At 42.1% G+C, this 13,538-nt stretch overlaps 1 pseudogene; it reads left to right on the top strand.

Annotated features, from left to right (window-relative positions):
* Nucleotides 1-661: 661 nt before the first annotated feature.
* On the top strand, nt 662-1,249 carry LOC130890409 (zinc finger protein Pegasus-like; annotated as a pseudogene).
* Nucleotides 1,250-13,538: the final 12,289 nt, after the last annotated feature.

Genomic DNA, 13,538 nt, shown 5'->3' on the forward strand with positions numbered 1-13,538 from the left:
AATTTCCTTGGGATGAAAAGATACAACAAACTTTCCACTTACAAAAGAAAAGAAAGAAAAAGGAGCACATGGCTAGGTGGAAGGAAAGTGGAGACTTTGGACTTTGTGGAAGAGTTTTGGAAATGCCCAGAAAACTCGAGGGTTCTATAAAACAGGCAATTTGGGGGTATTTCCGAGGAGCACGAATGGATTTAAGTTCTCCTTCCCAGGTGGCCCAGGAACGAGATTACCTTAATGATTTCATGTGGGAGCCCACAGAGGTGGATTTGTTCCACCTTGACTAAAGATCAGAGAGTTCAGATCTATTTTTGCTCCTTCAAGGTTCTATGAAAAGAGGTTTGGCCCAAAATGAGGCTACTAACAGCATGTTTTGACCTAGGGTGTGGTCACTTGATGCTTTGGGTATTGAGAAAGTGATACTTTGTTCTCTGTATCTTGGTAAAGAAGTCTCTTGCCTTCTCCCTTCTCTTTGGATTGGGGTGAAAAGCCCATGAGAAATAAACAAGGGGTGAATCTGATTGTTTACTAGACGCCCTCCTGACTCTATTAGCTGTCTCTTGTCTATCTCTTTCTTAATTCTCACACTTCCCTTCAAACATGGACAAATAAGTCGGGCAGGACCTGGCTGATGTTGTCGCCTGGATGCAGGATATGACACTTTTTTGTCCATGAAATCCCAAATTTTCAGACTGACTTCTGTGGGGAAAATCACACCATCTGGTGACTGGCCCAGGGACCCCCAAGGACTCATGATTGACAAGCCCTTGAATCAGTTCTCTAGCAGGACAGTGGTCCAGCTTGCTACCAAGAAGCAAAACTCTGCCCCCCCCTCCATGTCATTTCCCGTCCCCATGAAAAGTCTTTCAGGATTTCGCAGCCCTTTGCCCAAGCAGTAGGTTCTGCTGTGTTAGAAAGTATTCCTCAGAGCTCCTCCCCTAAAAGCCCAGAACCTCAGCTATTGCCTAGTCAGAGGAACTATGGAGCAGCAACAGACCTGAGCAGGTACCACACCAGTACCCACAGCATAGGAAACAGGCAGCCAAGTATTCCAGCCTCAACAGGCTGCTTAGAACCCCAAGCTTCCTCATCGCTGCCACCACTGTGACATGTGCTCTGCAGATGACATCCTTGACACCATTCCCATGGGATGCCATGGGTAGGAAAATCCTCTTCAGTGTAATATATGTGGACACAGATGGTAAAACAATATGATTTTGCCTGTTATTTTGCAACAGGGACATGTAACTAATACTGAACGCAGTCAACACTCTTCTCAATTGGTCTGGCTTTTGGAGGGATTGTAGTTTGGGTTTTGGTTTTGAAATAGCCCACAAGAGAAAGCTATAGATCGCCAGGGTTTGGGAAACCAATTAGGAGTATATTGAGTACTCCAGCAGGCTGGCCGAGAGCTGACTTAGGCCTGGGAAAGACTCAGTGCTGAGACAAGGGAGAGTAGGTTTTAAACTCTAAAGGTGGCAGACATGTCACAGCTGGTGCAGGCCAGGGGGTCTTTACAATGTAACCTCTGGTCCTCTGTGACATCAGAGCTGGTGCAGGCCAGGGGGCCTTTACAATGTAACATAGAATCCTCTGTACATCACACCTGGTGCAGGCCAGGGGGTCTTTACAACATAACTTCTTATCCTCTGTGACATCACGGCTGGTGCAGTCCAGGGGGTCTTTACAATGTAACCTCTGGTCCTCTGTGACATCACAGCTGGTGCAGGCCAGGGGGCCTTTACAATGTAACCTTTGGTCCTCTGTACCTCACACCTGGTGCAGGCCAGGGGGCCTTTACAATGTAACTTCTCATCCTCTGTGACATTAGACAGGGCAATTCATCCTAGGGAACCAAACTGTTTCTCAGTAGGAAAGGAGAGCCCTTTGGATTTTGTAAAACATTTTATCAAGCAAAAGCCATTTTTTTTTTCAGGAAAATATGGTTTCCAAGTTGCCCAACCCTTCCTAGGCCATTTGTTTGCAGGCAAATGTGGTTCCTAACTAACTGGTGGAGATGCAGGGCCAGGGCAACCTGATCTCTTCCAAGTCATTTCAATTTTGATCGTCCTTAATAATGTTTCTGACAATTTAAAAAATCCTACAGTTCTAGCTGCTTGGGAAACTGAGACAGGAGCATTGCTAGAGCCCAGGAGTTCTCTGCTAGTCTTGCAAGCCAACAAGAAAAAGCCCTACTTAAGGAGATTTATTCTGTACATTCTGGGCCAAACAGCGACAACTGTATTTTGTTTTTCTTGACAACTAAAGATGAATGTTTTGAAGGTACACTTGGAAAATACTTTTCATAATTACAAACTATAAAAATAATCCTAATTTTTCAATAACTTAAAGAGCACAGTTGGTATGGAGTTTTGAAAGAAAATGACCCAGGTAGGGAATGGCACTAACAGGAGGTGTAGCTTTGCTGAGTAGGTATGGCCTTGTTGGAGGAGGTTGAGTCGCTGAGGGTGTGGGCTTTGAGGTCTCCTTTGCTCAAGCTACACTCAGAGTGACACCCAGTTGCTTTCTGCTGCCTGCAGATGTAAGAACTCCCAGCTACCCCTCTAGCATCATGCCTGCCTGCATGTTGCCTTGCTTCACACGATGATGATGATGGACTAAACCTCTGAGCTGTAAGTCAGTCCCCTGTTTTTCTTTATAAGAGTTGTTATGGTCACGGTGTCTCTTTACAGTACTAGAAACCCAAACTAAGAGAATGTGCCAAAGATGTGTAAAGCTATAAACACTTCTAAATGCATGGAAAATTTGGAGTTGTATATTTAAAAAGATTTAGGATTTGCTTAAATCCTCTATGTTAAATTCCATACTAGGAAAACTGTTAGATTCTTTTCTTATACACTAGAAATGTTTCTTGTTTTATTTTTAACCAAGTGTTTATAGAAATAAGCTCTCAAAATTTTAATATGAACTTTTTATGAACTATTTCCTTTAATAGGCAATGTTCTGAAACTCAATTTATTTTTGTTCTGTGAACAGAGTTCAAGTTTTTAAAGTAGGTAATTTATCTCTACTAATACCTTTTTAAAGAAACTGTGAAGAGATAAATAAATTTACTTCAGAATTTACTAATGTCTTGAAGGCTAGACTTTTACTTTGAATTTTTTTCATTGGGTGTTTCCATGGCTGTTTCATTCTAGACTGTGTTTGTCATTCATCTGCAAAATTGTTTGACAAAGGGAATAAATCCAAAAACAAAAAGCAATTAACACACACATATAGTTAGTTAGTTAGTTATGGGTTATATGTTTTCTAGTACTTGTTTTTGTTGATACTTAGGTATATGGACTTATTTTGTATGCAATGCATAGATCTTACATTTTGGTTGTAAGATATATGATACCATCTAGGGATCAAGAAAGCAGTTTAATGCTAAGTAATTTTATCCAGCATGTAGATCCTATTGTGATTGATACTTTACCTTTTTAATATATAAATAAAAACAATACTTTCTAATGATATCAATTTTTTTGTTTTTGAAAGCTAGAATTTAATTTTTTAGTAAGTGTACATTACATAAAAATGTTAGTAAAAGATTTATGTCAAAAAATAAAAATTGATGCAGAGGCTTGAAAGATGGCTCGGTGGCTAAGAGTATTTGTTATTCTTGCAAATAAGAACTGGAGTTTAGTTCCCAGCAACCATGTTAGGAAGCTCACAGTCACCTGTAATTTCAGCTCCATGGGATTCAAATTCCCTTCTGGCCTCCCAGAGCACTGCACACACACATACACACATGTGCGTGCGCGCACACACACACACACTCACTCACTTACACACGAGAGAGACAGAGACAAACACACACACACTCTCTCTCACACACATAAACACGAAAGAGAGAGAGACAGAAAGAGAGAGAGAGAGAGAGAGAGAGCGAGCAAATGTTTAGAGTTTTGTTTCAAATTGCCGATTATCTTCAAAGTGTGCATTGGCCAGTATCCATAGTTTCCTCGAGACTGAATCTCCACTTGTCAGCTACAGTATATAGTAGGAAACATGACCTTGTATTTCTTAAGGTAAGTTGCCTGAGAATTATCAGCATTTCAAGTCCTCGCTAATATGATAACTGATGAAGATAATCTTGTTTGAACTTTAATCTTTTTTAATTAAGTAGAGGCATTTTTTTTCCCAGAAAGATGTATGTGCTGAGGTCTAATTTATAAATAGCAAGATTCACATCTTTTTGAAGCTCAGGTTAGTGAATTTCGACAAGCATGCTTCCCTGTAACTAGCGCTACAATCAGACACCTCAGCAATTTGCTTCTAGATACCCAGTGTTATGCCCCTGCTGTTGCTGCCAGCAGCATCTGGGCTACAGTCCCTTTCCAAAGACCTTGAGGGACATTTGTTTAGAAAGCCCATCTCCCCAAAATGCAATTCCTTTCTCTCCATGAATTTCCCATACCCTAGCAACCTTATCAGCATGCGGTTATCTGCACTGGTTAGCTTTTGTTTACTTAACACAAACTAGGATCACCTGAAGAGGGCGCCTCCAATCAGAGACTACGCCCATTCAATTGGTCTCTAGGCAAGTCTATGGGTTATTTACTTGATAGATGATTGATATGGGAGTTCACTGTGGGCAATACCATCACTGGGCAAGTGGTCCACGGGGTGTATAAGAAAGATAACTGACTAAGGTGGTGAGCGGCATTCCTTCACGGGCTCTGCTTCAGTTCCCGCCTCCAGGTTCTTGCCTTGAGTTCCTGGCCTGCTTTCCTCATTGATGGAGTGTAAGATGAAAGAAACCCTTTCTGCCCTAGGTTTGCTCATGGTGCCTAGGTTTGCCATGAGCAGTATTAACGGGACTGAGACATGGTCTTTAATCATTTTACAAAACATTTTATATAGCCTTTCCAGTTGATCTTGGCGGGTGACTGGGTATGCTGACAAACAGACTTCCTTTTCTCTTCATTCCAGCCGCCCCTCTCCCCCCCCCCCCCCACGTACCAAGAGTCTGTAGTAGGATGATTGTGGTGATATAACACTTTCTAGGTCTCAGTATCTGATCAGCTGAGAAAACGCATTGCTGCCTCAGGGCTGCCTGCCCCATCCTGGGGATCTAGTGGTAGACCCTCGCACCGGATAGTCCCCTCATTGGAGTACAAGGCTTCCTGGGCTGTAGTGACAGAGCTCCTAGTTGAGTTCTTATCCCTACTCTACTAGGCTGTGGCCAACACTTTGCTCCATGGCATCACAGCCAGAACTAATCCCATGGTGCTGCCCTAGTGAAAAACGATGGGAATACAGCAGCCATAGAAGCCAACAGTTGTAGAATATCTACAGGTTCGCCATACAGTTTGTGCATTTTTAAACATTTATTTCATTCTTCTTTTTGAGAATCATTTCCACCTCACCCTCTCCCAATTCCTACTCCTCCCACGTCCCACCAACTCCCTCTCCAATTATTAACATTTTATTATTTAATTGTTACTGTTACATAATATATTTATATGTGTATGTTCACACATAGATGTGTGTGTAGGTATGTGTGTATAGACCTATTGAGTCGTCAGTATGGCTTATTGTATACATGTTTAGGGGTGACCACTTGGGATTGGGTAGCCTATTAGGGGTTCACCCTATGGAAGGATGATTCTTTCTCAGCAGTCATAAATTGCCTGTAGCTCTTCATTTAGTGGTGCGGCCTTGTAAGAGTTCCCCTATTGACACTGACATATTGACTGGTGCTCTCATTGGGTAATTTGTGCAGTCTTCCTTCTTTTTATTTTTTTGAGACTGGGTTTCTCTGTGTAACCCTGGCTGTCCTGAAACTTGAACCCAGAGATCTGCCTTCTTCCGCCTTCCAAGTGTTGGGATTAAAGGTATGCACTACCACCACCCAGTATGTACAGTCTAGTTTAAGGGACCATGATGCTAAGATTTTAAGAGTACAGCTCTCTGTCCTCTGGGCTGGTTATTAGTGACTTGTTTTTAGGATGAGGAGCCTGGGGACTGTACATGCCTTGTGCTTGTGGGCCGTGCACAGCCTGCTGCACCGTCAGAGTTTGACTTTAGCGTGCTTCTTACTTGCCAGTCCCTTTGCTGCTCCCTCATCACAGATTAACCGTGCAACAGTGGGCTGCTAAATTAAATAGCCAACGTATACTATAGTAGATGGCTCAGTCTTATTCAAAACTTATTAGTGGAAAATGTCAAAGAGCAATCTGTCACCGCAGGACAAGTCAGTTCAGCGTATTGTGAGAGTGCATTTGAGAACAAATTGCTGGCTTGCTCTGGCTTTAGTTAATCAGGATTTATCCCGATGTCTATAACTATAAAAAAATAAGAATTACTTTTAATAGAAAGGGTTTGTGAGCTGAAAATATGGAAAATAAAATATAAGATGTGACCAAAGGCAGCATATCTTCTATAGGTAACTGTGGCCTATTTTACAGGGATTTTTATGGTAAGCAGTACGGTAGAGCAACAGTTACGAGTGACACACTGCACTCTTGTAATGACATAAACACTAAGAGACTGTGGCCTTTGAGAAACTTTGGTAGGCGATATATTCCTTCTGACAGAGTATACTTGGAGTAAAGGAGGAGACGGTGACTTAAGCACACCCCCTCTTCTGGTGTTGAGAGATGTTTTCTGGCAGCTGAAAAGATGACGTTAGAGTTTGCTTTGCTGTTTTGAAATGCTTCTTATGCAGAAGGTTAATTATCATTGCACCGAGTTTGCAGCAAGAAATTGGGACTTGGGATGACATCATTTTGGGTGATAAGGACAAGGGAGGAGGTGTTCTGTTATGTACCGGGTTCTAAGTCAAGTGGCTTTTGGTGTGGTCTCTAAAGAAACAAGTCCAGGGACTGGCAAGTTGGCTTATTAAATTTTTTTTTTTTTTTACAAGCATGGGGACCTGGGTTTTGATCTGTGGTACCCATGTAACAAGTCAGGCTCCGCTGTATATGTCTCCTGGTTCTGAGAAGGTAGATGCTGCCAGTCAGATGTCCCACACTGGTGTCCTTCAGGGTCAGAGAGAGAACATGTTCCAAGAATGGGTTGGAGAGTAACTGAAGAAAACATAACATAGATCTCTTGCCTGTAAATGCACGCAGGCACATGTGCGTGCACACCCCCAGACCCCCACACACCCAGGCTCACCCCCACACCCCTAATCAAATTCAGTATTCCAAAATATTCTCAGACTCCTGCAGCCTCAATGCATTTGCACCTATGATGATCCAGAAGCGTCTGGGTGAAGGTTGATGAAGTCAGGTTTAAGGAATTGAAAAAGGTGCTGTGGAATTTAATCAAGTGTCACAAGAGTCCTTGGGGAAGAAAAATGGAAAATCATTGCGATTGTGCCCCTCTGGGCCTCTGTGGCAAACTGCTTTATAGCTTAGGAATGACCTAACCTGAAGGGAGGGGAGGCTGTGCTTTTCATTTTGCTAACTCTGTATTTACAAACATCTTTGCAGATGTCATATCTGGAATTTTTTTTTTTTTTGCCTTGTTCTTTGGTTCCATTTTTTTTGGAGAGGTCGCCACAGAAGACTGCTGTCAATACAGAGAGATTCATCTTTTGAGCCGAGCTTGAACTTTGGTGCTCTTGCTGCAATCGGACATCGATTGCAGCCTGAAGTGCTCACCCCTTCTCCTGTAAGGTCCAGAAGCCATTGCTTTCTACTGTTAACGAGACCAAGTTCTGCTCTCTTCCTCGAGCAGGGCTCTCAGCGACACACAGCTCTGCACAGTGGACTTTTTCATACCATCTTGTATTGTGAAATCCACACTCCGATATACCATGTATAGCAGTTTAAATTGTATGGTGGACTTTCCCTATTTTTTTAGCCCAAGCAACTTCTCAGATTCTGCTTTATTTCAGACAAAGAAGGAAATTATATCCATACTGTATTCTCCAAAGAGGAGATCTAGAAACTCTCCTAGTACATCTCCCCAGCACGGATACATTTCCAAGGCATACACAAATTGGAGAACTTTTCCAGCGGACTGTTGACAGCCTCTAATCTTATGGGATTATATTTAAAACCGATCTGAGATGAGAAATACAATGAGGTTAATCAGGGAGATGATTTAAACTCAGTAAAATGTGCAGATTACCAGGTCTGTCCATCGGGAGCATAAAGATCCTAATGAAGGCAGCCTGGGGTCATTTGTTTCTTTTCTCTGGTATTTTAGATTGATAAATTTCAGATAGGCAGACAGCTTAAAATGATTTAACTTATTGAAAGGGCATTCGTCGATCAGCTAGGGCTTCCGAATGAACATTTTCTATGTTTATTTCATCATATATCCTCCATCTATGCATCTGTTTATCTGTCCATCACTCTGTCTAAAATTTAGATAAATTTTAAAATAAGTTCCGAAATCAATGCATGTTCCCCTACACACTTCATCACACTTGCATTAAGTTGATTTCCATGCTTGATTCTGGTCATTTCCCCTGGAACATAGGAAGACATCAACATACCATAGCATCCTGTGGTTTTTGGTAGATGTTTTATCTACCCACACCACTCGTTCAGGATGCAAAGAGTAGCTACCACCTTTGTATATCCCTTTCTCTTTCATAGTCAATTATCTTTCTGCTCTATGCTCTCCTCCTCAAAAAAAATCAGTCACCTGATTTTTTTTCTCCATAAACTTTGCTTTTGCCTTACTGGGAATTTTGTATAAATTCTATGATTTAGCACCGAGCTTCTGCTTTTGTACAAGGCTTGGCATGCTTCGAGGCTCACCTGTTGTGCTCAGAGCATGCTCGTTTCTTTTTCTTGTTGCACAGCATTCCATTCACACCAGACTTGTCATTAGTACGCACTCCTGGGTCCTTACCAGATTTGAACTCTTTGAGAAGAGTTCTTAATTAATTCTTCTTAAGAAAATATCGAGACCAGCCTGGTCTACAGAGTGAGTTCCAGAACAGCCAGGACTGTTACACAGAAAGATCCTTTCTCAAAACAACAACAACAACAACAACAACAACAACAACAGAGGCTTCTTTTGATATATTTTCTTTTCTTTTTCTTTTCCCTTAAGAAATTACCTGAGATTTGGAGACAGGTATGATACATGCCTGTAATCCTGGTACTCGGTGGGTAGAGTAAGGAAGGTTTGTTTTTGGAGAATGATTTCAGCTACATAGTAAGACCCTGTCACAAATGAAACAAATGAACAACTAAAAAAGAAAGGAAAAAAAGGAAGAAAGAACAAACTAAACCAAGAAACATCAAAAATGAAGATTTCTGGGTCATGGATAGGTCTTTATACTCACTAGGCATTTCCAGAGCACTTTGTATATGAACAAGTGCTTGTATATGTGTGAGGACCTGCACATATGTAATTGTAAGGAGGATTTTCTTAGTCCGGTTTAGAAGAACAGGTTGGGCACTCGCACAATAGTCATTTATAGCTTGAAAATCTGGGGAGAGCAGCATCTACTCTACCGAAAAAGATGGGGCTGGTGATGCAGTCCGTCCCCCCCCCCCGAGGCTAAGGCCTGGGAGTTCCCTGCAGTGTCACTGATGCAGGACTGTATGCAGAAGCAGAAGATTCCAGAGTCCAATGTTCTCTGGTCATGGTGCAGGCCAAACTGCACCTGCTTAGGGAGAGTATAGTGCAGGCTTGGGCACGTTCCCCTGTCTTCTGCCTTTGACTGCATCAAGGCTCTCCGCCCACTGGGCAGTGGCTCCCCCCTCCAAGAGCAGATTTTCCCAACTCCATCCTCTCACCTACCTGCATGGTGGCATCTGTGGAACATCTTTCTGGACACATCCAGAAGTGTGCTTTGTTGCTTTTCTAAGTGTGTGCATCTGGTCAAATTAACAACCCAGATTAACTATCATGTTTATTCGTGTGTGTGTGTGTGTGTGTGTGTATGTGTTTGTACCTGTGCAGGTGTGTGTGCACACACACTTATGTCTACTAGATTTACATTGTTCTGAGATTCCACTCCAAGTATGAACATTCTCTTTTCCATTCTTTCCCTTACATTAGGAGTCACCTACCCTCTGATTTCCGTCTGTTCTTGTGGATGTATATAGGCAGATTGCTATGGTTCCACTTTTAATGGAGCTGACATGAATACTCCATGCTTATTTCTGTATCTACTGACTGACATATCATCTTTGGAGAAACATTGACTTCGCTTTATTTTTATTTATTTTGCTTGAATAGCTTTTTATGTTTTTAGTTATTAAATTGTTCTTCTTTATATTTCCTGTATACATTGATCAGAGATATGTGTTACCAGCATTTTCTTTCTAGAAAGGATGTCAGCTATTGAGTTTCTCTTGATATTTTTGGAAAGCAAAATCTTTTGCATTTCAGTGATAGGTTTTTAAAAGAGGCCTTATCCAGTCTCAAGACACAGATATATCCTGCGTTTTCTTCTCCAATTCTTAAAAAGAAATCAATTTAACTTTCACGTTTCAGCTGATAGCCTACCTTGGGTGATTTGTATGTGTGTAGGATGAGCCAGGGCTGAATGCTTGTTTATCCCTTGCCGAGTTGTTGTGTTACACTGGTGACCAAACTGCTTCCTCCAGCGCTGAGTTGATGACTCTAGGCTTTTGGATGTTGCATGGCAGCAGGAGTGTGACTCTTTATTCTGTCTCTTTGATGTCTTTGTCGGTCTTTATTCTAGGACTTCAGGGTGCTGTGTCTTCTTACTCTAGAGGCGTTCTCAAAGTTAGGACGCCTAAGGCCTTTGACTTTACTTGACAATTTTAAAAATTATTTTGATTTTTGAGGGTTCATTGTCACTGGAAAGAATTAGAATCCTTTGTCACTGCAATTATAAAATATCTTTTTGTTTTTTGCATAAGGGATTGTTAGAAGGGGTCAGTGAAATGGCTCAGCAGGTAAAGGCATGTGCTGGGAAGTCCGTAGCCCGATCCCCAGGACCCACAGAGTGGAATGAGAGAACCAGTTCCCACAAGTTGCCCTCTGACCCCAACATGTACACTATGGCATGTGCTCCAGGCCCCCCAAAATATACTAAGCGCAACTTAAAGAGTAAGGAGATTGGTAGAATCAGGACATGAATTATGAAGAGTTTATAGGTATGTTTGGGGAGTAATGACATCTAAATAACAGGAACTTCTTGATCCTGTTGTATCTTTCTAGTCATTTAGATTCTTTGAAAATTTGATTCAGACAATAGTCTGCTGCCCATAACCTCTGGTTATTGCAGTGTCTGGCTTGCACACTCCCTTGCTCACCGCAGTTCAGCTCTTTGGATTTCATTTGAGCTGCTTCACCTCTGCCTCATCCATCCATTCTTCAGGGACCGACAGCGTTGTGGACAGAGCACATGCCTAGAACTTCAGTATTCTCTCTGGCTCCTCCTTTTCTCTGTCTTCCCTCCTCACTGTGCAGTGGCTGTGGTACCTTGAGGTCCTAACCCCTGGTTCTCTAGGTCAGCAGGAGTCTCTAGGTCAGTTGTTTCCTATGACATTATAGTCAATGAGCATGAGTATGGCACAGACAGGGATGATCTCAGGCTGAAAGTGCTGAGGAGGAATTCAGCCATAGCTGGCCCCGCTTCACTGTCAGTGATGGAGAAACATCCACTTTTCTTTGCTCTCTAACACACTCAGATGACTTAAAACAGGTTCTAGAATTGGTAGTTGCCATCTGTGGGATAGTCAGGCCCCATAGGATTTTACTAGTTGTAGCCAGTTATCTGGTTCAGACATCTGAGTTCAAGTAATACATGAAGGGATTCTGTGACTCTTGACTTTAGTATCAAGAAGCAGATTGATCGTGACATTATTAAACAGAACTTCTATCCAGGTAGGTGATGCATACCTGTTATCCCAGCATTTGAGGAGAAGAGGCAAGAGGATTGTAAATTCAAAGGTAATGTGGGGTACATGTTGAGGTCCTTTTATAAACAAACAAATGAACAAGCAGACCTATGAACTGACAGACAGGCTGGAAGGCAGGCAGGCAGGTAGGCAAATAGGCAGACAGACTGCCAGGAGCATCTCCCCAAACCCTCAAAACCCCCAAATCAGAAATTTTATAGCCCTGTGTTATTTTCTGAATTTTCTAATTTTAAGAGGTATTTACATATCCTGGAATGTGGAGTGTGGGACTTCCTTGACTCCAGAATCCGGTGAAGCCCTCAGCTGGAAGCACCTATGGAAATATTCTCTCTGGTTCTTAATCTCCTTCCTTAAGTTCTCTGTGTCTGCCTTTGGTCCACGGCTTCTTTTCCAGATCATCTTGCCTGCATTATTTACATATTTGATTTCAAGAATCTTGATGTGATTTAGAAATCCCTGTTTTTAATTTTTTTCTCCCTTGCTGTAAATTGGAGTTGAACATATGCAGAAAGCTTAGTGTTTCCAGACTATCTTCTTTTCTGTTAATTGTATTATGGTTTACATTTCTAAGTCTTTTACACTGCAAGGCACCTGGTGTTATCTCTTTGTGTGACTTTCCTCCTCTGCATCTCCTCATTTTCCATCTTAGTTCTCTCTGACACCACCGTATTGTTGACATCCAGGGAGGAGAAATGAGAATTTATTTCAAGCATGACCTCACAGTGACTCTTGTCATACTCATTTCGTCATGGCCTCAGCTACTTTATACACTGAAAAGACAAACACATCTTGGTGGTGACTGTTTTAGGAGTTTATTGTGTATTTATTTTCAAAATATTATGGATAGAAGGCATTTGTTCCTAAAGCAATTCGTTTTATATATATATATTACAAAAAAATCTTTAATCCAGTTAAATAGTGCACAGAAGACTTTGAACTTTAGAAGCACACTATCAATCTAACAGATGACTTCCTGGAAGAGAGATTTTTGATGCAATAGATCTTGAGCGAGACTTGGAAGGAGTTTCTGTTGCTTTACACAGTGATTTGCACATTGCTGTTGGTCCTGCCGAACCGCGGCCTACCAGACTACAGATACGGGCAGGTGCATCTGTGTATCTTGTGTTGATGGAGACCTTGAAGCAAACGGAGACCCAGTGAAGGGTGAGAGAGACTTAAAGTTCCTGCCCACTGCATGACTTTCCCAGGGATTTGGGAATTAACTTCTGTTTACCTCTGATGGGGAACCCACGACAGACTTTAGAAAGGACTCCACCAAGAATGGCTTCCAGCCAGTGAGTCCACGACTGTTCGTGATGGATATGCGGGTGACCCAAGAGACACCTCCCAGAGCTCCCTGTGGGGTAGCTCAGGAGAAAGACTCCCCAGCGCCCTCTGCAGGGCTTGCAGGCAGCTCCCCAGCGTTTCCTCCTCTAGAGCAGTTGTTCACTGCTCATCCCATCCTGGAGTCCTCTAGGAGGGCTAGTTTAATTCAGATGAAATATCTATACGGTTTCAAGTCTGCTTGTTTTAGCTCCCCTTCTCTCCTCTATGAAGGTGGGCTTTTTCTTGTCATTCTGTCAAAAGAATGAAGTGGTAAAATTGTGTGCCTGGTCCCTATCATACTTGAATTCCTAGAAGAGCTTGATGCTAAGATAAAACCCAATCACTGGTAGAAGAGGTTGGCTATAACTCCCTGCTCTGAATTACTGTTCATGGACGCAC

This window comes from Chionomys nivalis, chromosome 19 (genome assembly GCF_950005125.1).
Source record: "Chionomys nivalis chromosome 19, mChiNiv1.1, whole genome shotgun sequence".
Taxonomy (NCBI): domain Eukaryota; kingdom Metazoa; phylum Chordata; class Mammalia; order Rodentia; family Cricetidae; genus Chionomys; species Chionomys nivalis.